We start from the raw sequence: 27,732 nt of genomic DNA on the forward strand, positions 1-27,732 counted from the left end.
TTGTTTTTGAAGATGAAAATTCATTAAAATGTCTTAATAACCAAGGCTTTCAATTTTTAGAACATGGTTACCTGCATGCTTCACTGCATAGTGAATAATATGACAAATGTAATTACCTTTCAAAATGCTGAAATGCTTGCTATGGAGAAATATGAGCATATAAGAATTATCTACCATTACAAATTATTGTCTGATCTGCATATAATGCATACGTATTTTTTCACATAACCTGCAGTACTGTCCCTCTTATAAATTCAGTTGTATTAGTAGCAGCTACTTTTATACCAGTGATTTCCTAGGAGCCTTATATTCAGCTTATTACTTACTAATCTCCGGAATGTTAATGCTATTAAGTTAAGAATATAATAGCTGTGATGTTTGAAAGATTAAAAAAATTCAGTTTCCGAAGTTCAAGGGAGGGTGAAATTCTAAACTTCTAGAATTCTAAATTCTAAAGTAAGCTGATTCTTTAGTACTTTGAACACATTTAAAATATGTGGCTTAAAGTCTTTGATTGGTAAGTACATCTTTTGGGCTTCTTCCTGGACAGTTTGTATTAGTGCACTTTCCTCTTGTGTATGGGTTATTCTTCCTTGTTTCTTTGCATGTTTTATATATTTGGGTGAAAACTGGACATTTTAGATAATGTGTTAAAACTCTGGAAATTAGGTTTCCTCTTTTCTTCAGGGTTTATTGTTGCTGTTGCTTGCTGTAGCTGTTGTAGTTTGGTAGGCAGTTTTTCTCAACTAATTTGGTAAAATCTGTATCTTTGATATGTGTGGCCACTAACATCTATACTTGGTTAGTTTCATGGTCAGTTTATGATTGAACAGAGATTTACTTGACACCTGGAACAGTAAGTCCCCTAGTCTCTACTGTGGCACTGAGTTGAAGGCATGTCTTTAAGAAGAAGCTTGGCACTTTAATTCTCTGCTATAGTCTTTACTTCCTGGTTGCACAGAACCTCAAAGTCAGTCAGAGGTGTGAGCTTAAGATTTTCCCAGGTCTTTTGTGAGCATGTGTACAGCCCAGAGCATGTGTGTGGCCATAGTGATTCCCATGAATATGTTAGACCATTTCCAAGCCCTCTTATGGGCATCTCATTACTTAGCTACTTCTTCTGGTTAATCTTTTGTTTGCCCCAACTTTTACCTTCACCTCAGGAAGCTGTGATGTCATAATATTCGGTAAATGCCCTCAGTGGAGAAGCTTCAGGTATGGGGCAATTTCTATTGTGTTCAGAAAAAGATAAGCCTTAAAAATAAAAAGCCCTTTGAGTGGAGTCTTCCAGGAAACCACCATACAGGTCAAATGAAGTCTCTCTTTGTGAATAAATCTTTGAAAGAGCTCAAGTTCCAGTCTTCTCTCTCCAGCTAGGAAATCAAGTTGTTACTTTTCAAGGCTGCCACAGAGCTAGAGAATGGGGAACAAGGACTACTGTGGGTGAAATTGTGACAAAACTCATTGTTTTTACCAAGATTCAACCATATTTTTATTGATTAAATTGGTTTCTGCAAGTCTTTGGTTAATTTCCAGTTATAAAAACTGGATTCTCTCAATTTTTGCCATTTTTAAAAATTGCTTTTCTGGATGGGCAAAGATTTGGAAGTTCTTACTCTGACTTACCAGACTTACTGCATCAGTACATCTCTAGGAGTGATGCTATGTAATGTATCCTTTTTGAAAAAAGTATCTCAGTTGTTTAAGTTGCAAAGTCTGCTTTTGAATTATAGATCAATTTCATAATAGAAAGATTTTTGAGTAATGACTTCTAATAATCTCAGATTATGAGTGGCAGAGATAAGAATAGAAAACTGAAAACACATATGATAAAATACTCTTTCTAAAGGTAAATTTTGATATGTTTAATATCAAAGCATACAGAAATAGTTTAATGCAGTCTTTTCACATTGAACTATGTAGATATTCTATTTTGTATTTTGGAAGTAGATGAAAAACACATCTGCCAGGTTCAAAGGATGACTTTTTTAATGACATTTTTAGTAATCATGAAGAATTCATATAGGCCAACATTGAAGAAGTCACCCTCAGAAAAGAAATCAAGCTCTGAAAACATTAGAGGACAGGAGGGCAGTAGAAGCTGTGCCACTTTGGGAGCAGGTTTGAAGCATAACTTCACTTTAGTTTGAGAAAAAGAACAATTGTGGGAAGTCAGCTCTGTGAAAGGAAAAGTCTACAACAAGGTCAACAGGAGCTCCTTCGTTAGCTAACAGCACACACCTAAATCAAATATTTTTAATTAGTTCATATTTTTCTTTATGTCATCTTAATGTCACCTGCAAAACTTGTCAATTCTAGTGTTCCATTCAATTACCAGAAACACTCAGATGTAGTGGGGCAACCAACAAACAAAATGAGATTTATAAAATAAAACTTAATTACATCTGAAATTAGTGGTATGTAATGGAAGTTCACCTCACCAGTTTTAAAGCCAATGGAACCACCCTGAGGAAAGTCCAACTCAATCATGTTGATGTTTAACTTGCCAATCAAAAACAACGGATGAAATGTTAAGTATGTAGTATCTGTGTTTCCTTCAAAATTTACTCTAATTTACAGACCCAATGTTTACTTTTCAGGGCAATCTGAATATCATATTCACACAGTGCTCCTAAATCACGTGATGCATCTTTGTCTAGTCTACTCAGAAAACTAGTTACAGCATGAGCATACTTTCAGCTTTATACCTTCCCTGTATGTCTGCCCCTCAAAAAAGTCTCACTCCATCCTACTGCCTCTCCCCCAGTTGCACACTGCTGTGTCCTGCTAGTTGATGCTTGCTTGCCTTCTGGTTGTCCCAAGTGGGCCTTTCTCTGTGCTCCTGCCCCTCACTCAGGGTAGGAGATCTCTAATGAGCTTGGGTCCAGGACAGTTTTATGCAGTGCTTTTCTTTCTTTTAACCTTCCCTCAGCTACAGCGTGCCTTTCCCTTGCCCAGGACAGTGAAAAGGTTTGTTGCCTATAATTTTTAAAATAATAAATGAAAATTATACTTCATTAATTAAATGTTAAATAACCTTTGGTTCCTCTCTACATAACATGAAGAGAGAACAAAGTTTTATTATATAAAGCTCTTTCTTCTTGCATTTTGGAGTACAATTGCTGACTATCAATGAATTTATAAATGTTAAGTTATGGTTTTTCTTTAAAGAATTATTTGGATTGTAGGCATTTCAGTTATTAGCTATTTACTAAAGACACAAAATTTATTTCATTAGTTCTAGTATTAGCCACCTAACATTTCTTTTTAAATGGAATTTCTTAAATTTTTTCCTTTTTGTTTTCATCTATTTATTTTACATATATATCTTCATTTGAACACTTAATTTGATTATTACATATCACATATATTGCTGTACTTAGAAATTTACATAAACAATTTAGTACTTAGTTCTCATAGTCTGCTGTGGTGGTATCCTTAGTTATACAGAAAGGATAAGTAAATTTGTCCAAATTACATAGCTTAGTAAAAGGACAAGTCAGAAATTGGAGCTGAGAGACTAACTTTATTCTCATATTCTTAACCATTATCACTTATAGTCTGTCTCTAAGTTAATTTGCATTCTCATAAACTGTGGAGTATCTTTTAATATGCATGTACACACATGCAGACTTGTGTTTTCAGAAAGAATGCACAGTTTCACAGATGTCTTCTTTGATGTATGCGTACATGAATGACAAATATTGTAACTGCACTGATTTTTGCATAGTACTGAATTTTTATTTTATCTTTGACGTTAAAAAGGGTATATACCTCAACGTTGATTTGTTTCTCTTAATTTTATCTAATATGGTTGTTTTTATGTCTGGAGTATTGTCCCTAGATTTAGTAAAGTTTTAATTTAAAAATGAAATCCTTGTGAATTTATCCTAGAGTCTCTTTATTGAACACTTATTATCCACATTTGAGATCCATATGTTCTGTCACCTTTATCTATTCTAATCTCCATTTTTATGTTTGTTCTGGAGGTATATATTTACAGGGTCTTCGACATCACTCATTATATTTTCTTTAGTGTTGGTTCTGCCTGTATTTTTTCTAATGTAGATTTTGTCATCATTGTTTCACTTTTAATTTCCACAAATGATTTCACTCTCTTAACAAGCTCTACCTTTATTTTGATTTGATAAGTTATTTTATCTTTCAAGATTTTCACCTCAGATTTCATGTGTTTTAAAATATGATTGATACCTTTGTTGTCAGTGTATAGAAATGCAACAGATTTCTGTGTATTTATTTTGTATCCTGCAACTTTACCAAATTCATTGATGAGCTCTAGTAATTTTCTGGTAGCATCTCTAGGATTTTCTATGTATAGTATGTCATCTGCAAACAGTGACAGTTTTACTTCTTTTCCAATTTGGATTCCTTTTATTTATTTTTTTCTTCTCTGATTGCCATGGCTAGGACAGGCAGGCAATATCTAATATATATTTTGGTGGCCTATTATATATTTTTCAAAAAGTTTTGTTTTCTACAGATTTCTTACATTTTACAGGCAAGGTAATTTTCTCCCCGTTAAGAATGAAAAGAGATCAAACCAAGCCTGGCTTTTGCTAGAAAAAATGTAGATTTTTCTAAAACACTCTAACTGTCCAATCGGTTTCCATTTGCATCATCCTCTAAAATCCTTAGGAGGAAGTATGGTTGATGTAAACTTCGAGAGCCAGTTCAATTATCCAATAGTCAGAGCAAGTTGACAGGCAGCCAGAGCCCTAGGAAGTTATTTAGATAAATTTCATATTCATATAATTTATTCTCACTGTTTGGTGAGGATTCTGTGCTAGAGGCCATGTTTTCTGTGAACCAGTTTTACTTTGAACCAATTACCACCCCAATTACTCTTTTCTGCCTCTGTCCTTTGAAAGCATCATGCCTTGTTTGGAAGAAGCCATGCCTCATCAAGAAGCACTTGTCCAATGGCATGCTTTTTGCTTGAGGGTGCTGATATGAAAAACTAGGAGCCTCATAACTTAGCACTATGAAAATCATTGAGTCACAGCTGTGAAATATATACCGTTGAGAATTCTTGTAGTTCTTTGTGCAGCAAATCCAGATATATATCAATATTTGGGGTTCAGCTTCCCACTGATGCTATGCAGCACTCTTGGCATTGGGGGGATGGTTGTAAGTATGTACACGAGCATCTCCCTGAAGCTGGTCCTTTCTGAACTGCACTAACTTTCTGTAGCGATGCAGGTCGTAACATTCTTTTACATCGCATTAGTCATTTTACATCAAACGCCTTCCTTTAATTTACCATTGTAATCATAAAAACACTTCCTCAATTTAAAGCTTTTACATCATTGGTCTTTTTGACACATCTATCAAGCTATGTAATCTCTTCTTTCAGCATTTCTGGATATTTCTTCCCATCTTTCATTGATCATTTCTGGCTTCTTTCATTGCAATATAGTATCCCTCATCCTCTTTTGAATCTCTGCTTTTAGTCTCTACACATTCTTTCTAGGAACATATAATGTAAACATGATTCAAATATTAGACACATACAGACACACACACTCTCTAATGATGCTTTTAGACTATATATCTCTTCTAAGCTCTACTGCTTTATACTTTTCTGTCTCTGGGAAATCATCATTTGAATATTTAACATTTGAAAGTTGTGTATGCCAAATTTTTCCTAATAATTCAGGACTCCTTTATTTTTTGCCTTGAATGGCATCACTGTCAAAAATGAAACTGAACCATAAGTCATGGAGCAATAATACTATGTCCTTTCTATTTGCCTGAAGACCAAATAAAACCAATTCCGTAATGGTCTATCTTTATACAGTTTGATTGTATCTGAGTTTCACTAATGCTGTGAGTAGCGTCTTAGAACCTTGGACTTACCCTTTTTGTAAAGCCATGCTGCAGGAACAATAGCCTACATGACTTCCTTCTTTATCTCACACATTGACAGCCCCTATAAATTTTTCATGAATTCCAATTCTGTTAAATACAAAAGAAATGCAAATACATTTAAAAAAGTATAAATGCACCCATTAAAAGAAATGTTGATAATTTTCTCATTATAAATTTAGTAATATGTATTGAGTGGGATGGGGGGGTGAGAGGGAGGTCCAAGAGGGAGGGGATATAGGTATACATATAGCTGATTCACTTCATTGTACAGCAGAAATTAACAAAACATTGTAAAGCAATTACACTCCAACAAAAAATAAATAAAAATAATAAAACAAAAATAAAATAAGACTTTGGTTAAGAAAAAAAAATGTTCCTTGTTCTTTAACACACTTTTGCATGAAACTGTCATTACAGCTGTCAAGTTTCTTAGTATTATCTGTATGTTTATGTTTTCTCCATTGGACTTTGAGATCCCTGAAATCAGAAATTATATTTTAGTCATCCTTTTACACTCAGCATATATTTTAGTGGCTGATAAATGGAATCTATTCAAGAAACCTTTGTGGAAAGATGAACTGTGGTGCATCAGCAGAGTGAATCTCAAAAATGTCCTTAAGCATTACCATGCTGCCTGAACATTTAGGATTTTTCTTAACTATCACAATATTTATTAGTCTTAGTATTTTTTTCCCTTTTAAGTAAAATAGAGTAATTTATGGGCCTATATGTAATGATGGGAGAGGTAAAGACATCCTGCCTTAGGGGAGTGTCTCTTAGTTTTATTTGTAATAAAATTTCAGAGGGAAGAAAAAATAATTTGCATTTGATTTTCCACTGATTGTTAATCAGCTTGCAGAATTTACAGTTTCTGAATACTGCTGTACTAGTCATCCTAAATGATCTATATTAAAACAGTATGGACCATTAATGCTATGGACAAACAACCTGTTGAATAACTTTAGAATTTGAGAATCTAATACTTGAGTTTCTCAAAATGTAAAGGTTGACTTTTAGTAATTATAAATCACTACTAGGTAACATTATGTATAGTTACTTGAATCTATTGTAAAAACTGTTAAGTCTTCTGATAATACTTATCCTAAATTTTTCAACTTATTAATTTGAACTAAAATAAGAGTTCACTGAGAAAGGTAAACACTTAGAAATGAATGTTCAGTATTCCAAGTATGTTAAGTTCAATTTACTTTTAAATTGAGGCGCACACGTAGGGTAATAAAACAGTTAGCATGGGAATGCTCACTAGGTTCATTTTAAAACAGGAAAACTGAGGTTAAATAAAAATGAAATATAAACAACCTTTCCACAGGAAAAGGATGACAAGATCGACTTAGCTAAAATCATTGAAAAGCAGGTGGATAGTAAGTGAGTGAGGAAAATGGTGATCCTAATGATATCAAAACATAGGATTGTTGGATTTATCTAGATAGAGGAATTCACACTTAAATGTCAGCAAGGTGGTCACATAGAATCTATTTGCCTATCTACTACCCTGTAGAATCTAAAAGATTTTGTAACATTGTGGCAAAGATACTTGATGGAATAGAGAAATAAATCTGTCTTCCAGGATTGAAAGTAATTCTTAAAGTATATTTAATGTCACCTTAGGTCTGTCATATTAAAAGTTAAAAAGAATGCAATTCCTTTATTTAAGAAAAGTATAACATTGCATGTCAAGTACTTTGAGAACACTCTAGAATATATAACTTGAAAAAGAGAAAATCACAGTATGAAATTCAGGTACCACTTCAAGGTAGGGATGAAGAGACACATTAAACGTTCACAACAGACAGAAATGATGTACTCTGAGATGATGTAGATAAACGAAATTAGCAGTAATAATCCAGATCAACTTGGGTTAACTTAGTCAACTGTTTGATTCCTGACTTTAATCAGATACTAAGAGAAATAAAACAAAAATAGAGTTCTTGTTAGTCGCAACAAAACTTGGCCAATCACAAAATGTGAGAACAGAAGATTTTCTGGACCTTAAAGTTGTTGAATGGGTTGCTAAGTAATAATACCTAATGTTTTCAAATATAGAAAACTCAAGTGCTTTTGTACTCCATAGTGAGTGTGCCATCTTGTTTTTAGCATAGAGACAAATGCAAAATCTACGTGAATAGATGTAAGTAATAAAGCAAATGATGTACGACACAGGCCTTTAACAAATGGTGTTCAGTGGGACTGTTGCATATAGTCAGAAAATAAGGAATTTGAGCTTTCCAGTTTGCTGTAACATTAGACACATTGGTCATTGAAATAAGATATTTTATTTAAACATGCCAATAAGTAAAATTTATTCCTGTGTAAATGCAGTCAAATGTTAAACTTAAACTGCTATGGAAGGTATGCTTGCTTTTGCTTTCAGAGCTCTGCTCTATAGAGTCCTGCAGTTTTTGCCAACAAAGCTATGTATTTAAAGTGTGTTGAAAGTGAGAAGCAAGTTTTTCTGTGAGTGACAGAGTGAGAGTTTACATATGGATTATTTTTATGGACCATTGCTTTTTAAAATGAGAGAAACCTAGAAAGAGACAGCAATAAATTAAGATGTGCTTTTAAGAAATAGGTATGTTTATTCTTATTCAGTTATAATTATATTTACTCATAACTGGTGAAGAGCACAGGTTTTAAATAAAATGTTTCTAATTAGAACTACAAACTTAAAATACTACTATAAAGTAATGCTGTATGTAAATGAAGAAAGTTTGAATTCACACATAATAAATGTAAATCAGCCCGTTGAATGTATAGAAAGTTATGAGCTCTCTCAGGTTTCCTCTAAGAGTCTTTAGCATGCTAGTAATATGATTATAATTTTTCTTTATTTTCATGAAAATCCTGGATCACTGCCCAAAGGTCCTTACACATAAAACTGAGTGAGAATCAGCAATCTTAGATTAGGTTATGTTCTTTGTAGCATAGAAATGAATGACAAGAGTTAATATCATATTAAATTAAAACTTGTAAAGAGAATTTTCAGCCATAGACATATCCGACTCCACATTAATTTGGATTTAGTTCTGGTCAAGTACACCAGGAATTATCCTCACATGTTGAATTTTCTTTCTTAAAAACTGTTAACAGAAAAGTATGTATATATAGAAATTATAGTATTATCAGTGCCCACGTACCCATCATTAATTTCAACAACCTTTAACTCACGTTCAGTTGTATTTCATCTGTATCCTCACCTTATCTTCTACCTGATGGCTTTGAAATTAATCCCAAATATCCTATGACTTAATCTGTTCATGTTTCATAATGTATTTTAATAGGTTGAATTGTGATCCAAATAAAGTTGATGTATTATAATCTGAAGTTTAAGTTCCTTTCTAAAAAACTTGGTGATTCAACCTTTATCTTTCCTCATTATCCTTGCAATTTATTTGCTGAAGAAGCAGTCCTTTTCCTTGTAGAGTTTCTCACAGTTTAGATTTTGCTGATTGCACTCCTGTTAACATATTTTTATACTCTTTATTTTCTGTAAGGTGTTAGTAATATTAAGAATCTGCTTTTAATATTTTTCTAAGAATACTTCACAGGTAAAGCTGTGTACTCTCATGAGGAAAATGCTATCTTTTGTCTCCATTTTCTTGATGTTGATAGTTTCTAATATTCATTGCAAGATCAGTTTATTAGCAGTATGAAATTGGCAATATTCTAATTCTGTTCTTATTTAATAGTTGGTGTTCCCTTATAAAAACTTTCCCTCATTGTGTATAATTTAGTTACCTTGTGAAGAAATGCAAGTCAAATACTTAACTTTTTCCTGTAATGGTTTTCAGAATGAGTTGATACCCTAGATTCCTTTGAGGTTGATCAATGTGGCTTTATTTCTCAATATCATTATTGAATTCATTGTTTCGATCTTCTGTGGCAGTTGTTCTTACTGATGCTTAAATTACCCTGCCATTGATCATTAGAAATCAAGTTGTTGCCCAAGTCCTGTTGACAAAAACGCACATAGTGACAAGCTTCTTTTTCTAGTATTAAGAGGTCTGCTAGGCTCATCTTGTATGTGCTGTCCCCAAGGAGGAATCCAGCATATCTGCAAATAGTCTTGGTTGCTTTGAGGAGAAAGTGGTACTTAAAAACCAGATTTGGATACTAAGCAGTGCTTGTTTCTACTGGGTTAGTCATTATTTCAAATTGTAAAGGTCAGAACTAGAAAACATAGTCTTTGTATTTTCAATTAATTTTAGGATTGAACAAATTTTACTTAAGTTTATATTTATGTCATTTTTCTCTCATGAAAATCTTGGTTCCAAATAATTACTAATTTGCTTATTCCATTAACTGAAGGCTAATGAAGTTTAGATTTGGTGGCTATTGACAGATGAAAGTACAGAACTTCCTAGTGAGTACCTGGTGACCGTTTTTTTTTTGGGTTTCTACCTCATAGTAACATCAGAAGTCCTTTCTGGCTTTGTGGCTTTTCCTTCTATACATGGGTGATAACATACGGATCTTTTGCTATTTGTGATTTGGCCAAATTTCCAGTTGTGAGGGTGGTTAGAATATGTTTTCATCTAGTTTTGATAAAGATGTTATCTTTGGGATTTCTGTTCTGCTAACGTAGTTGCTATGATGTTTCAGACGGAGGGAACTTAGGTATATAAAACTGATGTCTGTGCCATTCCTTGTACTTCTGATATTCTTAATGAGCATGACAAAGGTAAAAAAACAAGAGAACTTGAGCTAGATTATATCTGCTATTTTTCTTAAAATCACATAATGAATAGAAATTGAGTGAATGCAGTTGAGGAAAAGTGAAATATTTTTGTATACCGCAAGCCATATCAATTTTTTGAGATTAAAAATAAAGTAGATTTCAGGTTCTGGTTATAATGAGGTAACCACAGTTTACCTTGCTCTGTCACTGAACACAACTAAAAATCCTGAAAGAATGCATGCAGCAACTATCTGGGATCTCTGAGAACAAAATTGCAGTAGGCAGATTGGGAAAGAAAACCAGAGCTCAAACAATGAATGACCCGTGGTGAATTTCATGAGCGTTTTTTTTCCTCCCTTATATTCTAGCCTAGACACCATGGCAATACAAATCTGTAAGCTGCACACCAAACACAGACAGGTCTTCAAAAGAAATACTTTTTTTTTCTGGTTCAAGGAGTATAAAAAGAGGCCGCTGTGAAACTTTAAAAGTGTACAAAATCCCTTAGCTTGTTTTTTTGTTTGTTTTTTTAAATCTCTAATGCCTTCAAACTCCATTTCTTAACTTGAAATCTAGTGGCAGAAGCAGTGAAACAGTGACTGTTCCAGCATCAAAAACCCTAAGAAGAAGGAATCTTTTTATCTTTCCAAAGGCACTGAGCCATGAAGAGGATAGGGATATTTCCTATTGTTATTTCTGTCTTCATTCTCTTGCCATTTAGCACCAAAGACAGATAGTCATGGGGAATGTGCAACAGAGAGGGATATTAAGCTCCAGCTTTCTAGCAAGAGAACTAGGAAGAGCTGCTGTTAGGAAAGCATTGAGAAGAGAACAGAGGAAGGAATTGTGAGAATGGTATGGCATAAAAATGTGTAAATATGTGGGCTCACTCCTGATTTGCACATTTTAGGACCTAGTTTTTTAACCACCATGCCAAACTGAGGACTGAACTAACATTTAGACTGGCTAAGGTCTCAGTTTGGCTCCTGGGTGGAGCACATGCAGGACAGGTCTAAATGGCACTGAAAGGTCATTAAATTGAACTGACACTAGAACCAAAGTGCACAGAAGGTGGGTTGGAACGTGGTATAAAATCTAAAAGGACTGATTTCTTGCTAAAACAAGGAAATAAAACAAAATTAAGAAACAAAAGATAAAAACATACTATCCTCCCCAAGATTTAAACAAGATCCATATTCTAATAATATTTAAAATGTCCAATATATGATCCAACATAACAGACAGAAACAAAGTCTGAAAAATTCTCTAGGGGAAGATAATCAACAGATGCTAAACCCAAGTGATCACGATGTAATTATAAAAGAATCTTAAGGTGGTATTATAAATACACAAAAGAGGTAAAGCAAAACACTCCTAGAATATTGCAGAGATAGAAATTCTCAGGAGGAAAATAGAATATATAATATAGTACCAAATGGAAATTTTAGAAATGAAAAATACAATAAATAAAATAAAAATTTCTGTTGATGGGTTCAATAGCAGAATAGAGATTACTTAGGTTAGTAAACATGAGATAGGACAATAGAAAGTACCCAATTTGAACAGTAGGCAAAAATATAGAAAAAGAATGAAGACTGAAGGGTCCTGCAGCACAATAAATAACAAATGATCTAACATTCTTGTCTTTGGAGTTCTAGAACTAGAGAATGAATATAATGCAGAAAAAGAAAATTTGAAGACTGAGTATCTGAAACCTGTGGGAACGTAGAGAAAATATTTTCATGTTTGTACATGGTTAAGGTTTCTGATCAAAATAAAACTGGAGTGTGGGTTAGGAGATCAGCTCATTGCTTTGTGACCACAGAGGGGTGGGTTAGGGAGGGTGGGAGGGAGGTGATATGGGGATATATGTATACATATAACTGATTCACTTTGTTATACAGCAGAAACTAACACAACATTGTAAAGCAATTATACTCCAAAAAAGGTGTTAGCAAAAAAAAAAGCCCTTGAAAATTAAAACAGTTATTGAATAGGGATTTCCAGATCTGTATGTTTACATTTCAAGAGGGAAATAAAACCTCCAACTATCCTTTATATTCCAAAGAATTTTATTACATTAGGGGGATAAATCTTTTTCTCAGGGAATAGGAGAGCAACTTAATAGCAGTTTTTATATAAGCACCTATATTCGTAAGTTTGGGGTTCCTTTCCTGTAGTATAAAATATCAAAGTCAAGAAAAAATAACTTGACTAAACGTATTAAACTATGTAGGTGAAATGGGAGCATTAAAACTTTCATAATAAACTCCAGTCCAGGTGGTTTCACTGGCAAATTCTGTTAATCACTTAAAGAATAAATATCAATTTATTTTATCAATTTATCAATTTATCAATCAATTATCTAAAATCCTTCCAAAAAAATAGGAAAACGTACTTCCTAACTTATTTTTATGAGACATTACTTTGAGACTAAAACTACCATTTTAGTTTTTTAGATTTTCAAAATCAATGTATTCTACTGTACTAATAATTATGAAAAACATGTCAATTGATGCAGAAAAAGCATTTGAAAAATTAAACTTCCATTCTTGATTTTAAAACCTAGTCAGCTTTGAGAGAAGTGAACTTCTTTAATCTAATGAGATCCTCCAAAACAATCCTGCAGCTAACATTGAGTGATGAATAACTTGATTTCTCCCCTAAAAATCAGGAATAGGCAAGGATGATTACTCTCACCCCCCTTATTCCTCATTGTACTGGAAGTTCTAGCAAGAGCAATAAGGAAAGAAAAAGAAATGGCATAACATTTGGAAAGGAAGAAATAAGTGTCCTTAAATTACGTGAATATCTAGTTAAAAATCCCAAAATATCCACACAGAATCTCCTAGAACTAATCAGTGGATTTAGGATGATCTCAGGTACAATGAAATTAAACCTCAGGTTTAATGAAATTCTATTGTATCTCCATATGCTAACAACAAATAATTGAAAATTGAATGAAAAACAGCAACAACTACAAATATACCAGTACCATTTATCATAGCCTTTCACCCCCAAAAAGAAATACTTTGTTGTAAATCTACAAAAATATGCAGAATCTGTGTGTCAAATAATACGAAATAATGAAAGGAATAAAAAGACCTAATTAAATGGAGAAGTATACTGTGCTCATGGATTTGAGTATTCACCATAGTTCAAGTGCATACTCCCCAAATTAATCTGTAGATTTAATGAAATTTCAATCACTATCCCATTGGAAAATTTGTAGGTATAGAAAATCTGACTATATGGAAAGTAAAAAGAATCAGAATAGGCAAAACAATACTGCAAAATATGAAAGACTTATGCACTGTGCTTTGAAGACTCACTATAAAGCTACATTAATCATGAAAATGTGGTATTGGTGAAAGAATATCCACATAATCAATGAAACCCAATAGAGTCCATAAATAGACCCACTCAAATACTGCTAATTGATTTCTAACAAAGATGCAGAAGCAATTCAGTGGAGAAAGCATAGTCCTTTGGACAAATTGTGATGTATCAGTTAGGCACCCGGAAATGAACTTTCATCTATGCTTTACACTTATCAAAAATTTATTCAAAATGTATGTAATGTTTATAGCAGCTTTATTCATAATTGCCAAAAAAAGTGGCAATTTAGTGTTAGTCAACTGATTAATGTATAAACAAATTGTGATACATCCATTCAATAGACAAATACTAGCAACAAAATAATAGAAACATTCAACATGTATGAATCTAATTTATATGTAAAATAAGTCTCAAAAGATTGCATTTTGTATTCCATTCATATGACATTCTGGATAGAGCAAAACCATAGGGATGAGTAACTGACAGGTATAAGGGGTAAAATGAAATTGGACTAGAAAGTCAAGCCGGAGAGATTTTTTTTTTTTGGGGGGTGGGAAGGTTAGAACTGTTTTGGATCCTGATTTTGAAGGTGAGTGTAATAATCTGTATATGAGGTAAAAGTCATAAAACTGTATATCTTGAAAAGAACATTAATTTTTACAGGTTTTGGAGTAAATATAATCACTATTGTATTTAGATTCCATTAGATCATTTATAGGAATGATGTAATAGTTTCATTCTAAAAGTTAAATATTTGCAAACACCCTGGAAAACACATTATTTTCAACTATTGAAAAAATTAAGCAGGTACAAATTATTGATGGAATGTGTCTTAGTTGTGTTTCCCTTAGAAAGAGGACTGGGATGTAGGGAGTTCCTTTTGGAGATGGTCACAGGCAGCTCACTGGAGGAAATGAGAAAGTGAAGCAGAGTAGGGACATAGTTCATTACTGAATGCATTAATTAGTGGGTTATTGTGGAGGACAAATAAGGCTCAGTCTAGCTGTCCATGCCCTGAGTTATGTGGAATATGCCTTAAAATTGTCATTATCCATATCCATTCTTACTGTACTGCACATATATGGGCAAGCTCACCGGTGCAGATAAAGTTCACACTTGTTAAAAAAAAAAAAAAAAATCCCTCATTGTTTTTCAGAAATTCAAATTTAAGTAAACCTCTTATATTTAATCTGGCAGCTTTAATAGGTGGAAGCTACATCCTGAGGTACAGTGGAGCCCTTATGGTGACCAAAGGTGGATGTATCTCTTACTTTATCACTTGTGTATTGACTTTGTTATGGTGTTGTTGAAAAAATTATGTAGTCAGATTTTTGAATATTTTCTTTGTTTTGTCTTATATTTTGAATCATAAGTAGAAAAGCCATTCCCTGCCTACATTAAGCTTAAAATATTTTTGCATTGTTTTATTTTTTTACATTTATCTCACACCTTTGGAATTCATTCTTATATTAGTAAGAATATGGATCTAAATTTTATCTTTTTAAAACCCAGTTATTTGAAAGTTCGTGTTTGCCCTAGTGAGTTGAGATGTTATCTTTATCATATACTAAATTTCCATGTGTACTTGGATTTATTTCTGCTTTCCTATTCTGTTTTGCTAAAACCAGGTTCATAATGTTATTTATAGAGTTTTTAATAGCATGTTTTAATGTCCAAAAGGGCTTACTCCCCTCATAGTATGTTTTCTCAGAATTTTCATAGCTATTTTTCTGCATGTTTGTTTCTCCATATAAATTTTAATATCACTGTAAATGAATTAACTGTATAAATTGATTTAGGGAAAACTGACAACTTTTATAATGTTATCATCATAATCAAGACCACGGGGATATTTTCCCACTTTTCCAAGTGTACCTTTTTGTCATTCAGGAGTTTTTTAAAAAATTTTCCTCATACAGGTTTGACACATTTTTATTTGTTTGGTACCATTGTAAATATTGTTTCCTTTTCCATTATTCCTTCTAAATCTATTTATTGGCTATATGAAGGCTTTTTTTTCTGTTAATTTTATATTCTGTTAAATTTGTAATTTTTTAAATTGTTTCTACTAGTTTTATCCTTGATTCGTTTGGAATTTTCAGGTTACCACCCTATCATTTGCTAGTAGGTAAAATTTGACATTCACTGTTTTTTGTGATTCTGATTAACTTCCATTGCGTTGACCAACATCTGTTGTACAATGTTGAGAAGTAGTAGAGACAGTGGGACCTTTACGTTGTTTCTTATCTTGGTGGTCAGGCTTCTAGTGTTTCCTTGTTTAGTGAGATAATGACTTAAGGTCTAAAAATCATGTGTGTGTGCAAATGCACATGTGTGTAATAATTTTAAGAAAATATTTGTAAATTTATATTTTCAGTGTGCTTATATTAGAAAAGCATACTGAATATTTTCAAAGCTTTCTCAGCATCTATGGAAGTAAGTGTATGGTTTTGTTTTTTTTTTAAAGAAATTCACGTTCTTTTATTTATTTATTTATGACTGTGTTGAGTCTTCGTTTCTGTGTGAGGGCTTTCTCTAGTTGCGGCAAGTGGGGACCACTCTTCATCACGGTGCGCGGGCCTCTCACCATCGCGGCCTCTCTTGTTGCGGAGCACAGGCTGCAGACGCGCAGGCTCAGTAATTGTGGCTCACGGGCCCAGCCACTCCGCGGCATGTGGGATCTTCCCAGACCGGGGCTCGAACCCGTGTCCCCTGCATTGGCAGGCAGATTCTCAACCACTGCGCCACCAGGGAAGCCCAAGTGTATGGTTTTTATTCTTAGATCTATTAATGTGTTATAAGATTTTAATAGATTTCCTAAAATTGAAATAATCATGCATTATTGGAATAAATCATACTCTTAGTGTAGTATTTTCTTAATGTGTTGTATTTAGCTTGCTGATATTTATTATTTCTGTATAGATATTAATAAGTGATACTGTTTTTTTCATTTATACTGTGTTTATCAGGTTTTGATATTGATATTATGCTTGCTTTATGAAAAGTAGGGAGTTTTCTTTCACTTTCAGTGCTCTGGAGTAATTAATAATGCAGCTGCAGTACCTGACATTAAACATTTGGTAGAAATTTGCTGAGAAACTTTCTATGCCTGGTACTTTCTTTGAGTGTAATTCTTTGATAACTTTCTGTGTTCTATGGAAAGTTGTCTATTTAGACTTTCCCTCTCTGTGTTTCTTTCTTTAGCTTTTTAAAGTCTTTTTATGTTGAGTGATGGTAGGGAATTGGGGATACTGTGTGGTTAGGTGACGTGTCTCTGAGAGGGATGAATAAAATCTTGACTTTTTTTAATGGTAACTGAGAGATTGTTATTTTCCATACTTATCCACAGTTAAATGTGTGAGCATTTCTTTTTCTATTCCTTTAAAAAAAAACAAAACAGAAAAACTGAGCCAGACTGGAGTGTGTGACGAACGAGATGTAAATAGCTTTGGTAGTATGTGGTCTTTTGAAATATTTGGTTTATTATTCTTTTAAAATCTTTTTACTTGCCTTAGGTGTTTTTACGTAGTTCAGGGAAGTAGGTGTTTGCTTTGGAATGACTGCTGTCATAAACTGAGGGTGATTTCTACGATTTACCTATGAGGGAAGAGGAACAGAATGAGTATAATATTGTTCATAGTGAAATAGCAGCAGTTGCAAGTAGGAAGTTTGGTCATTTTTATGGTTAGGTGTATTTTTTCTGTTTTCTTTTTGTCTGTGCTCAGATATGATTAGAGAGCGGTGCTGTATTTTTATCTCATTCTGTTACAGTACCAGGGTTACTACATCAGATGTTCAAGTTCTGTGAAATTGTTTATGTACTGCACAGTAACAGCAGGCCTGGCTGGTAGCAACAAGTCAACTACTAGCTGACAGCTGTTAGGGATTTCTTGATCAATGCCAATAGGAAAAATATTACATATTTTAAAATATTAATATTCTGTAATAAGCACAAGTATTGTTCTGTTATTCCTATATTCTTTGTTATAATTCTGATTATTCTAGTATTTTTCAAGTACCAATACTTAGTCTTTTATTTTAATTTTTAAAAATAATTTATTTTAATTTCTTTTCAGTGTCTTATGCAAGTTAATTCCTTTTTGACTTCTCTTCCCTCATCCTGTACTGATTTCCATCCATAGTATCTTTTTTTAATGTCTCTTCATCCCCCTAACTTCAGAGTCATTGGATAATTTATTCAAAGATGGATTAGAAGACACCATCTATTTTAAACTATATCTTTGGTCAAAAATTTGGTATGTAATATAGTTTCATCAGTGACCTTTAGACATGTGGGCACAGCAGTCAGAACAATAAGGTAATAGATCAGTTCAGATTGGGAGATAAGACAAAACTTAAGTTCATACACACAAGTTCCAGCGGATTCCTATTTACAGAGTATAAAGACAGGTGATTAGCTAGTATCAAGTAACTTGAGGTTTGTAATAACATGTTTTACACCCCTATGTTTGAGTAATTTATTAATCAGTGGATTAATAAATGCAAACACATATAAGCAGGTGAGGCATAACTATGTGTGTAACAAATGGATTGAAAGTCCTGAAATTATTGAAGGATTTTTTGAGTTGAAGCAATAAACGCAGGCACCTGGAAAAATCAAGAAACTATAGAATTAAGATGAGACATACGTACGTTCTGCAGTTCTTGAAAATGACCTTGACAGGAACAATGAAAGTCAAGATTTTACCCTTTTCTCAAATTATTATCTTAATAAGACCTGTCATTCAGAAGTCTCTTGTATGATTATAGAGCTGATCAACTATTTTCGAAAAATAATTTTTGTGCTTCAGATGCTTGTGGTGGTTTTAGTAGTACGTTTTGTTTTTTGTAGGTTCTAAGTAGATATACCTGAATGGATATAAGCAGTTTTGAACTTCATGCTATCCTTCTTGTCAGCTCTCTCTAAATTTCATCAAAAGATGTTTATGCAATTATAACTGTTCGTAAAACCTTGTATACTAGTTGATGAATCTGATATTTATTTGTAATTATTTTGATATCTTTTTTGTTTTGTTTTTAGTAGTAATTTAATACAAAGCATATTGTCTGGCACCCTGAATCATGTATTAGTGAAGTGAGAGTGACTAACTCTGATTTTGATTTTGACTCTTAGAAAATTGTTTCGTGAGTAAATGTAGTATAGTGATTATAATGTGGAGAAGAGCTTCATGAAGCATGTGGCTATTTTAAGGAGCCAGTATAAAAATAGAGTTAGAAATAAAGATAAAGGCCTGCACTAACTTAATGAAACTTTCTGTTGAGATTCAATAAACTATTTCTAATATAAGAATCTATTGTACAAGAATACAGTACTTTCATCCATCTTTCCATCCTTCATGCCATTGTCATATTTTACTAAAATATATTATCCATATCAAAATGCTGTTGTTTTGATTTAATATAAAAATATTTTTCATATTAAGGGCTAAAAACAAAGAACAGAAGTATAAAATAGCTGAGGTAGCTCAGGAGAAAAAAAATTCACTGGATGGATTGAACAACAGAATGGAGCAGAAAAAGAAACTAGTTATTAACTTGAAGATAGATGAATCAAATTCATCTAATCTGAAGAAAGGAGAGAAAAATGATTTTAAAAAAACAGTACCTCATAGACCTGTGGAACAATATGAAACGGTCTAACATACATGTAATTAAAGACCAGGAAGAAAAGGAAAGAAAATAGGCAGAATAAAGTATTTGAAAAAAGGCCAGAAATGGGAATTAAGTTTCCAAATATGATGAAAGAAATTTTAAAATTCAAAACGTATACAATGGAATATTACTCAGCCATAGAAATGAAGTTGAGTTATTTGTAGTGAGGTGGATGGACGTAGAGTCTGTCATACAGAGTAAGTCATAAAGAGAAAAACAAATACTGTATACTAACGCATATATAGAAAATCTAAAAAAAAAATGGTTCTGAAGAACCCAGGGGCAGGACAGGAATAAAGACACAGACATAGAGAATGGACTTGAGGACACGGGGAGGAGTGGGAAGGGTAAGCTGGGATGAAGTGAGAGAATGGCATTGACATATATACACTACCAAATGTAAAATCGATAGCTAGTGGGAAGCATCCACATAGCACAGGGAGATCAACTCGGTGCTTTGTGACTACCTAGAGGGGTGGGATATAGAGAGGGTGGGAGGGGACATGGGGTTTTATGTATACGTATAGCTGATTCACTTTGTTATGTAGCAGAAACTAACACAACAATGTAAAGCAATTATACTCCAATAAAGATGTAAAAAAAAAAAAAAAAGTACACCAGACCACCCCAAGCAGGATAAGTTGAAAGAAGATTGCCTAGGCACATCACATCAAACTGAGGTCTGGAAACCAAAGATAAAGAGAGAATCTTGAATGTAGCCAGAGTGGGGGGAAAAAATCACATACATACTACCAAGAATTTTATTGATTGCTGACTCAAAACTGTGGACATCAGAAGACAGTGGAACAAAATTTTTAAAGTGATGGAAGAAACTCTATGTAGAATTTTATGTCCAGTAAAAATATCCTTCAAGAACTATGTACCTAGTTACAGTATCATTGATTATCCAGTGAATTATCCTTCAGGAATGAAAGTGAAATAAAAACATTATCAAAAAAGATAATAAGAGACTCTGTCACCTACATACCTCTGTAATAAGACATGTCAAAGGAAATTTTTTCATACCAGATGAAAACCCAAATCTTCAGGAAGAAATAAAGAGCATTGGGAATGTTCTAGAAGCTGGGAAGTCCAAGGTCAAGATGCAGGTAGATTCAGTGCTGTCCTGCAGTTCTTCCTGGGGATCCCTAGCAGGTGTTTCTCGGGGGCTCTGCCTTCTAAGGACGATTTTTTCCCAGGAAACCCTGTATCCTTCATGCAAATAGATCCTCAAGAATCTTGTGCTCCAGTCCTCTAGGCCTGCTCTGATGCCTGCTCTAGGCCTAAATACTTGAGTAAAATCAGCATAGGCAATAAAAGCTAACATTCACTCATTCAGCAAGTATTTTTTGGGTTCCTACTTTGTACCAGAATGTTCTAGGTGCTAGAGAGGTAGCAGTGCACAAATAAAGACAACAGAAAGAATCTTTGCCCTCATAAAAAAGGGCTTAGTATTAATTTAGTATAAACTGTAATAATTAAAAAATTAACATTACAACCTAGAGTAATCTCCAGAGAATAACAGTTATAGACAGTACTTCAGATGAGAATAGAGTTAGAGAAATAACTCAATTCCAAATATTTCAAGAGCATCAAAGATAAAAAGAAGAGAGGAAACAAATAGGAAAAAAGCGATTGACTTTAGGTCAACCATTACCAATGACCATACAAGTGTAGATGTGCTAATAACTGCAATTAGAAAGTTAGAGATTATCAGCATCAGTAAATGAGGACACAACTATATGCTGTTTATGAGAGAGTAACTCTAAATATGAAGTTATAAATAGACTGCAGTTAAAATGCTGGAAAGAAATGTACCATGCAAATCATAATTATAAGAACCCTAACATGGTGTATTATTATGAGTCAGACTTGGCTTTAAGACAGAGAACATTACCAGACATAGAGATGCATAAACACTATCACAATTACATTATGTATATGTCCCTAGTAGAGCTTCACATATCCACCACAAAATAATAATTCTAAATGTGCACATTCTTCTTAACAGTAGAAACATAGCTGACAGATTAAAAAGAAAAGTATAGACACATTATAAATGTAATTAGAGGCTTAATATTCCTCTTTGTAATTGCAAGAAATAGATTTTAAAAAAAAATCCAAGCAGTGGGGATGTATACTATTTGAGCAACACTACAACAAATTTGAACTAATAGAAAGATACACAGAACACTACAGCCAACAGATGAAGCACATATATCGTTTTAAAATCAACGAAACTTCCCTGTTATGGAGTGCTGCATGTTTGTGTACTCCACATATTCATATGTTGGAGTCCTAACTCCCAATAAGGTTGTATTTGGAGGTGGGGCCTTAGAGAAGCAATTAGATTTAGATGAGGTTATGGTGGTGGAGCCCCCATGATGGGATTAGTGTGCTTGTGAGAAGAGGAAGAGACACCAGAGGTCTTTCTCTCTGCCATGGGAGGATATATGGAGAAGGCAGCTGTGTCTGTAAGCCAGGAAGATAGCTCTCACAAGAACCTGACCCTGCTGACATCCTGACCTCAGACTTTCAGCTACCTGAACAGTGAGAAATACGTTTCTATTTAAGCTACCTAGTCTGTGGTATTTTGTTATGGGATCCCTAGCAGACTGACATTCTCCATTGTAGACGATATATTGATTTATAACACAAGCCACATCAATTTCAAACGTTGAAACCTTTCTGACTGTGTTCTATGATGACAATATAATTAAATTTAAAATGATTAATAAAAACATAGTATACAGTCCCAAGTTACTTGGGAATCATTGCACTTCTAAAGTCACAGGTCAATGAAGAAATCACAGGAGAAATCAGAAAATATTTTGAACTGAACACTAATGAAAACACAGTATATTGAATTTTATGTCTTGTAGCTAAAGCAGTAGTATGAGAAAAATTCATAATATGAAATTATAAAGTTCATATTATGAAAAAGTAACATTTAAATATAAACATTCTAATCTGTCATCCTTAGAATTTGAAAATAGCAAAGCTAACCCAACATACATAGAAGGAAAAAAAGAACATATCCTGTATCACCCTATTTATATGAAGCTGTAGAACTTGCAAAACGAATCAGCTGAAATTGGAATAGTGCTTGCCTCTGTGGTAGAGGCAGATAGATGGAAAGGGCATTAAAGAAGATTCTAAGGTGATGACAGTGCTCTGCCTTTTGACTGAGGTGTTGATTTCATGGATGTATATATTAGTCAAAACTCAGTGAAATGTACAATTAAGATCAGTGTATTTTCTGTATGTAATTGTAACTTAGAAAAAAACCTCAAAAATGCATCGTATATAAATATGTATTTGCATATCCAAAGCAAAATATCAGGGACTATACTTACCCTTAGAATTGGGATGTACTCTGATAATTTATATTCTATTTTTAACATATGTTTTTTAAATTTAATACCACCTGTTCCAAATCTTTTTATTGGTTTTATCAACTTAAGATCACTGCTTGCTTGATAGGGAACAGTGCCTTAGAATTCAGAATGTACTTTGTTTTTTATAGGGACAATGTGATCACTGAGTATATAGAATGTAAGGTTTGAAACTTTAATTTGTTTCTATATTTGAAATATGAACTGCATGCAAAACTGTTTTAATGCCTGTGTTACTAATTCATTCAGTCTTTATAACCTTCTCCCTTGAAAAAAAATTAAAGAAATCTAAATAGATTCTTTACTCAGCAGCTGTAATCTGATGTTGAACTAAAATGGGACCAGTGTTGTTTATCTGAAATACAATTCTCACAGCTGGCAAGTGTCAGAACATTATTATCTCTTAGAACTATATAAAATCTGTAGCAAATTCTCTTTTAAACTGCAAGAAATCAGTATCCATTGAATTATTTCATTTGTTTTGATTTTTTTAAAAAATTGGTTGAAAGTCACATATATACATACATGCATACACAGACATACATGCTCAAATGCTTTACCAAATAGACTTGATAGACATATAGGTCAAGAGGTAAACTGGAATTGTCAGAAATGAAGAAGAGTTATAAAGTTCAGATAATCACACAGTTTCTTTCAAGCACAGCAGATAAGATCTGTGGGGGTGGGATGGGGATGATAAAACTACTACATGCAGATAGATTATTTTTAAGGTATAGTTTCTGCTTCAAATGCAGATGTTTATGGGAGGCTGCTGTGGGTGGCAGTGCAGTTGTGTGTATAAAGTGTGAGATGGAAAGTGAGTAATTTGCTTCTGAGACACATCGTCTGCTTATAAAGACACAATAAAGTAAATGAATCTTTGTGGTTACTAGGCCTTTTCAGATCATGGTAAGGATTGAGAGAATTGAAAGTAACTCAGACTGATTTGTCTCTTTTACAGTGGAGAATTCAGAGTATCTTTTCTTAGGGGAGGAAAGACTGTGGCCAAAAAGAGAGTGGAAGTACCCTTTTGAAAAGCACAGAATTGGGCTGAATTTGAGGAAATCTGAAAAATATTGCAGGGGCGGGGGAAGGGGGGGGAGGGAGACATGCAGTATCAATGCTTTTGAAAGATAATGAGGTGACAAGTACTTGATGAACTCCCCCCCCCCCCCGTGTTATTGCAGCACCTTTGGCATTTTTCAAAACACTATTGTAAAGGATTAAATTGCTTTGTCACTGCTTTTGGTTGTTCATCTGAATTCAACAACATGCTGAAATAACCATACAGAGACCCACTTCTGTTGAGTTAAACTAATAAATAAGTTCAGAGCTTATATCTGTTTAAAGCATATAGCCCAGCAATTTTATGTTTTCAAAATTAAAGTAGCTTCTTATCAAAGAATGTGTATGCCACATTTTCTTTTGTTTTAGTAGAATGTATAGTCCATGGTGAAATCATGCCTAACTAGTTTGCTTTTAGGTCTTATATCTTAAAGTTTCTTATTTTTTGTATTTTTTGCAACTTAACACTTTATTTACTGTCTTGATGAAGTATACAGAAGCACCCAGTCTTTCTTTTTACCTCTTAATCCTCCCTTCTCCCCCAGTATTGTCAACTCTGCCCAAATTGATGATTATTTTATGGCATTAATAAGTTGTTTCTTTTCTCTGACTAACTAATAGCTAATGATGGGTTAAATCTACTTCTGTAGTTGTGAAATCTTTAGTATTTCTTGAAAATTTTAGTCATTGTTAGGTAACCCCTGTTTCACCTGTTTTTGCCTTTCCTTTATCCCGAGGCAGTATCTTTTTTGTGCCGTCTGTTGGTACAAGCTTGTCTGTTTCTAAGGCAGTCCTACCAGGAACTGTAAATACATCAACAGACTTCTTATTCCTTCAACAAAAATTCATCCAGAAGTACAGAGGGCTAAGGTGACTCATACTAGATCAAGAAACCGGAAGCCAGTCTCCTGCACATCCTTTGCTGTTAATGAGAACCGTAATTTGATTAATCAGATGGATGAACAAAAACTCATGTCATACCCAGTAGTAGCACTTTGTGATCTGCTCCTCCCAATACTGAATCCATTTATAGCATTGGACTTCTGCCTTGGCATGATCTCCTAATTTTCAAAATTGAACTGCTGCCTAGGATGCCTTGTTTCTATCTTCTGCTTATTAGTTGAACCTCTGGAGGCCAGCAATTACGTGAATAGTATGCAGACTACTAATATTTTAGACAGGTTTCATTTGACTACTTGGCTATTTCCCTGGCTTTCTGAAGCACTGGTGGTACATAGGCTTGTGAATGGCTTGCACGTGAACTCATCAGGAAACATTTTTCCAACAAATACACATTTACCCTCAGATTACATTAATACTCTTAATTCTATATCTGATGCTAATTAGGATATGTGATGACTCCAGAATATTTGTCTCAATAAGCAAGGTCTTAAATAATTTTCAGTGCATTACAGGCTATTATGCTTATGCTTGAATGGAAACTAAATGGAAGAAAACTTTGCTTTAGATCTTTTTTTTTTTTTTTTTTTACTGTAGAACGTGGTAACACATTTTTGTTTTTGTTTTTGTTTTTTCACACACACACACACACACACATTGTATTTTATTTTTACAAGAGATAAATAGACTGACACCAAGCATTGTACATGGATGACCACAACAAAAGCAACAATGATTGCAATTACCAAACATGAAACACACTCATACTATGTCATAATATTGACATTCAGTCCAGTAATCCTCCACTGTAACAGCTCCTTTACTTTGCAGTGAAAATTGATTTGTATATTCTTTGCCTCTGAGTCCTTGTGGGATTTTTTCTTTTTTTAAATTCAAACAGAAAGTCACAAAAATTATACTCATCCTCATCAGTTCACTCAGTCCCATGTAATTAATTTTTTTTTTTATCTTGATCTTTTGTTAGCACTTTTATGAATTCATCAGTTTTCCATTAGTGTTCTGAACATGCTTATTCATTCAGTTCAGCAGTATAGTCAGTTACCTGAAACCTGTACTTGTCAGAGTCTTTTTCATGAATTTCCTGAAGATGAAACCCTTTTATAGGAACATATTTACAAAAGCATCAGAGTACACCCAGAACTGTCTGTAAATGAAAAAAGACTTAAAAATGACCACGGTTAAAGATTTGATGAAAGTTCATAATAATGCAGTTGACAAGAAAATTAGTTATTTCTGAGATACACATTTTAAAGTAATAACTAGGATTATGACTTATAACATTATACCAGAACATATAAGATTTTTAGAAATTTCATGTAATGTCTGAAAGAAACATTTATATTAACATATTTCCATACAGATAACCCAATGAAAGTTTAGTATTAGTTTGTTTATACTGCAGGTTCTTATTAGTCATCAATTCTATACACATCAGTGTATACATGTCAATCCCAATCACCCAATTCAGCACACCACCATCCCCACCCCACCGTGGTTTTCCCCCCTTGGTGTCCATATGTCTGTTCTCTACATCTGTGTCTCAACTTCTGCCCTGCAAACTGGCTCATCTGTATCCTTTTTCTAGGTTCCACAAACATGCGTTAATATACGATATTTGTTTTTCTCTTTCTGACTTACTTCACTCTGTATGACAGTCTCTAGATCCATCCACATCTCAACAAATGACTCAATTTCGTTCCTTTTTATGGCTGAGTAATATTCCATTGTATATATACCACATCTTCTTTATCCATTCATCTGTTGATGGGCATTTAGGTTGCTTCCATGACCTGGCTATTGTAAATAGTGCTTCAATGCACATTCGGGTGCATGTGTCTTTTTGAATTACGGTTTTCTCTGGGTATATGCCCAGTAGTGGGATTGCTGGGTCATATGGTAATTCTATTTTTAGTTTTTTAAGGAAACTCCATGTTATTCTCCATAGTGGCTGTATCAGTTTACATTCCCACCAACAGTGCAAGAGGGTTCCCTTTTCTCCACACCCTCTCCAGCATTTGTTGTTTGTAGATTTTCTGATGATGCCCATTCTAACTGGTGTGAGGTGATACCTCATTGTAGTTTTGATTTGCATTTCTCTAATAATTAGTGATGTTGAGCATCTTTTCATGTGCTTCGTGGCCGTCTGTATATCTTCTTTGGAGAAATGTCTATTTAGGTCTTCTGCCCATTTTTAGATTGGGGTGTTTGTTTCTTTAATATTGAGCTGAATGAGCTGTTTATATATTTTGGAGATTAATCCTTTGTCCGTTGATTCGTTTGCAAATATTTTCTCCCATTCTGAGGGTTGTCTTTTCATCTTGTTTATGGTTTCCTTTGCTGTGCAAAAGCTTTGAAGTTTCATTAGGTCCCATTTGTTTATTTTTGTTTTTATTTCCATTACTCTAGGAGGTGGATCAAAAAAGATCTTGCTGTGATTTATGTGAAAGAGTGTTCTTCCTATGTTTTCCTCTAAGAGTTTTATAGTGTCCAGTCTTACATTTAGGTCTCTAATCCATTTTGAGTTTATTTTTGTGTATGGTGTTAGGGAGTATTCTAATTTCATTCTTTTACATGTAGCTGTCCAGTTTTTCCAGCACCACTTATTGAAGAGACTGTCTTTTCTCCGTTGTATATCTTTGCCTCCTTTGTCATAGATTAGTTGACCATAGGTGCAGGGGTTTATCTCTGGGCTTTCTATCTTGTTCCATTGATCTCTGTTTCTGTTTTTGTGCCAGTACCATATTGTCTTGATTA

At 33.7% G+C, this 27,732-nt stretch overlaps 1 long non-coding RNA gene across 1 annotated transcript in view; it reads right to left on the reverse strand.

The window, feature by feature from the left end:
- The window catches only part of LOC309615503, a 423,643-nt gene extending 399,569 nt beyond the window's left edge, over positions 1-24,074 (reverse strand). The window contains exon 1 of the long non-coding RNA XR_014236884.1: positions 19,833-24,074. This is a non-coding gene — a long non-coding RNA (uncharacterized lncRNA). The remainder of the gene's footprint in view (positions 1-19,832) is intronic.
- Between the last annotated feature and the right edge of the window lie 3,658 nt (positions 24,075-27,732).

Source organism: Balaenoptera borealis (genome assembly GCF_965194805.1).
Source record: "Balaenoptera borealis genome assembly, chromosome: 18".
NCBI classification, from domain to species: Eukaryota; Metazoa; Chordata; class Mammalia; order Artiodactyla; family Balaenopteridae; genus Balaenoptera; species Balaenoptera borealis.